Here is a 4,092-nt window from a genome sequence, read left to right as displayed (position 1 = left end):
GTGCGTTCAGCAAAAACGCCCAGTCAAGTTTTTGGCGCCGTTGCCGGGGACTTTAGTTTTAAAATTTATTTTCAAATTCTTTTAGTTTTTATTTTTGTGAATTGTTGTTGGGTGTAATTTCCATCCACCGTTTTTGTTCTATATTTTTGGTCGTTTATCTCACAAGGGTAAGTTAAAGTGCATAAGCACAAGATCTTTTCTTCTACCCCTTGACCCTGAGATTGAGCGGACCCTTCGAAAAACTCGAAAGGAGCAAAGACTTCGAAAACAACTAGAAAATCAAAAAGAGAGAGAAGGTGAAATCAGTCCTGAAAGTGAGGTAGAGAGTACAAGCACATCAATGGCAGATATTCCACCTCGTGATCCGGTTGATCCACCTGCTGTTAACGGTAATATGAGGGATCATGCAAGAAATGATGAATTCAACCATATCCAGATGGCAGACAACAGAGACGTGGCAATGAGAGAATATGCCGCCACGGCTTTTCAGAACTTTGATTCAGGGATAGTCAACCCTATTCCAGCCCACGCAAACTTTGAGCTTAAACCAATGATGTTCCAAATGTTGCAGACAATTGGACATTTTGGAGGGCAGGAACATGAGGATCCACATGATCATCTGAAATCATTCATTCAAATTGCAAATGCATTTCGATTACCTGGTATAACAGACGATGCTCTGAGACTAACACTTTTTCCATTTTCTTTGAAGGACCAAGCTAGAGCATGGCTCAATGCATTTCCACCGGGATCCATCACCACATGGGGGTCGTTAGTGGAGAAGTTCTTAACAAAATTCTTCCCACCTACTCGCCACGCTGATATCAGAGAGGAGATCATCTCTTTTAGACAGTATGATCGTGAACCTGTTCACGAGGCGTGGGAGAGATTTAAAGAACTAATCAGGAAATGTCCGAACCATGGCTTGCCGGCATGCATCCAGATAGAACATTTCTTTAGAGGCTTAGATCATCCTACTAAGATGATGCTAAACAATGCTGCCAACGGAGCCTTTACAAAGAAGACATTCAACGAGATAGTTGACATCCTAAATGACTTAGCTTCACACAACGAACTATGGTGTTCGCAAAGATCTAGGGCAGCACCAAAGAAGCAAGATCCAGCTGGAGTTTTGGCTCTGGACATTGCGACCTCGATGCAAAAAGAGATGGTTACAATGAACCAGAGGCTAAAAGAGATGGCATTGGGAATAAAAAATCCATTAGCCACGCCGATACAACCTGTGCAGTCGGATTATTGCACTCCTCCCCTGTTTGCCAAGTCAACGATCTCATTTGTTCATTTTGCAGTGAAAACCATATTTATGATAATTGTCCACATAACCCTGCTTCTGTTTTTTATGTAGGACATGGGAACAATAGGAACTTTAACCCATATTCGAACACCTACAACCCAGGTTGGAGGCACCACCCTAATTTCTCATGGGGAGGACAAGGAGGTTCGAGCGGTTTTAATCAAGGGCAGAGCCAACAGAACAAGCAGCCCTATGTTCCACCTACACAGCAATACATCCCACCACCGCAACAGCAGTACAATCAGAGAACACAGACTCCACCAGTTCAAAATAACAACTCAAATCTTGAGAATATGATGAAGGAGTACATGGCCCGAACCGACGCAGTGATACAATCCCAAGCGGCATCAATGAGGAATTTTGAGACCCAATTGGGACAGCTCGCCAATGAATTGAAGAATAGACCACAAGGTTCTTTTCCAGGCCATACTGAATTACCAAAATGAGAAGGGAAAGAACAGTGCAAAGCTGTCACCCTCAGGAGTGGACTGGCATATGATGGACCAACAATGCCAACAACAGATGTACAGATTCCGTCCACTGAACCAATTGTAAAGATACCAGAAAATCCAACAACACCAGAAAAAGAAAATATTAGAAAAGGTAATGAGGACACCCCGAGTGTTCCTCCACAGGTACAGCCTTCTTTTACCCCTACTCCCCCGTTTCCACAAAGATTAGTTAAGAAAAATAATGATTCCCAGTTTAGAAAATTTTTAGATATTTTAAAACAACTGCATATAAATATACCATTAGTAGATGCTCTAGAACAGATGCCAAATTATGCTAAGTTTTTGAAAGATATAATTTCTAGGAAGAAAAAAATAGGAGAGCATGAACTGGTAGCCATGAAATGTAATGATCCTGGCAGTTTTACCATTCCATGTTCCATAGGAGGAAAAAACTTAGGTAGGGCATTATGTGATCTAGGCGCTAGCATTAATCTTATGCCATTATCAGTTTTCAAATCTTTAGGCATAGGAGAAGCTAGACCTACTACGGTTACCCTCCAACTAGCAGATAGATCTATCATAAGACCTGAGGGAAAGATAGAAGATGTTTTAGTCCAGGTGGACAAATTCATTTTCCCTGCGGACTTTATCATTCTAGATTGCGAGGCAGACTTAGACGTTCCCATTATTTTGGGAAGACCATTTCTAGCCACTGGGGATACAGTTTTTAATGTGAGGAAGGGAGAAATTACAATGAGGGTAAATAATGAAGAAGTTAAATTTAACGTTCTAGACGCCATGAAATTACCAGGAGACTTTGAAGAGTGCTCTGCTATAAATAGCTTGAATCCTATTATGTTTGATGAGTTTTATGACTCGTTAGTTACAGAGATTGAAGAAGAGCTTGATAAGATAGCAGAAGGACCAGAAGATGTGGCTAATCCTATTGAAAAAATACAAAAAGAAGAATGCAAGTCGTTACTTCCGTCCATAGTGGAACCACCCACGTTGGAGCAGAAGCCATTGCCGTCGCATTTGAAATATGCGTATCTAGGGGATAACGACACTTTACCAGTTATTATAGCTTCCAATTTATCACCTACTAATGAATATTCTTTATTGCAGATTTTGGAGAAGCACAAAAAGGCCATTGGATGGACGATAGCAGATATCCGAGGGATAAGCCCGGCCTTTTGCATGCACAAAATTCTATTGGAAGAAGATGCTAAGAACTCTATTGAGAGTCAAAGGCGGTTGAACCCGAAGATGAAAGAGGTTGTAAGGAAAGAAATTCTCAAATGGCTTGACGCCGGTGTTATATACCCAATATCTGACAGCAGCTGGGTAAGCCCAGTACAGTGTGTACCAAAGAAAGGGGGTATAACCGTGGTGGCCAACGAGGAGAATGAGCTCATCTCAACCCGAACTGTGAGCGGGTGGAGAGTTTGCATTGATTATCGCAAACTCAACAAGGTAACAAAGAAAGACCATTTTCCTCTCCCGTTTATTGACCAGATGCTCGACCGTCTGGCAGGTAAGGATTTCTATTGTTTTTTAGATGGATATTCGGGTTATAATCAAATTACTATTGCTCCAGAAGACCAGGAGAAGACAACATTTACGTGTCCGTATGGTACGTTCGCTTTTAGGCGAATGCCCTTTGGACTATGCAATGCACCCGCGACTTTTCAGAGGTGTATGATGGCCATCTTCTCTGACATGGTAGAAAATATTCTAGAGGTTTTTATGGATGACTTTTCTGTTTTTGGAAATTCTTTTGACGCTTGTTTAGTTAATTTGGAGAGAGTATTGGAGAGATGTGAACAAACAAACCTAGTCCTAAATTGGGAGAAGTGTCATTTCATGGTACAAGAGGGTATTGTTTTGGGTCACAAAATTTCCAAGCAAGGAATAGAGGTAGACCACGCTAAGATAGACATCATTTCAAAGCTACCTCCTCCTACAAATGTCAAAGGGATTAGAAGTTTTTTAGGGCATGGGGGATTTTACCGCCGCTTTATAAAAGACTTTGCTAAAATTTCTAAACCCTTGTGTCAATTGTTAGAACATGATAGACCATTTGTTTTTGATGATGACTGTTTAAAATCATTTGAAATGTTGAAAGTTGCTCTAAGTTCAGCTCCTATAATTATCGAACCTAATTGGGATTTACCTTTTGAGCTCATGTGTGATGCCAGTGATTATGCAATAGGAGCTATGTTAGGACAACATAAAAACAAGATCTTGCATCCTGTGTATTATGCTAGTAAGACTCTGACCGGTGCACAACTCAATTACACTACTACTGAAAAGGAACTGTTAGCA

The 4,092-nt window shown here is 40.9% G+C and overlaps 1 non-coding gene across 1 annotated transcript; it reads right to left on the bottom strand.

Moving 5' to 3' along the window:
- Positions 1-820: 820 nt before the first annotated feature.
- LOC148212199 (small nucleolar RNA R71) lies at positions 821-927 on the bottom strand. Its single transcript, XR_015790037.1, has one exon. It is a non-coding gene; the product is annotated as a small nucleolar RNA R71 (small nucleolar RNA).
- Positions 928-4,092: the final 3,165 nt, after the last annotated feature.

The sequence above is a fragment of the Momordica charantia genome, assembly GCF_013281855.1.
Source record: "Momordica charantia cultivar OHB3-1 chromosome 3 unlocalized genomic scaffold, Mcharantia_2.0 BLBB01000003.1, whole genome shotgun sequence".
Taxonomy (NCBI): domain Eukaryota; kingdom Viridiplantae; phylum Streptophyta; class Magnoliopsida; order Cucurbitales; family Cucurbitaceae; genus Momordica; species Momordica charantia.
Note: the sequence above shows the minus strand (reverse complement) of the source record. Positions and strands in the feature narration are given on the sequence as shown.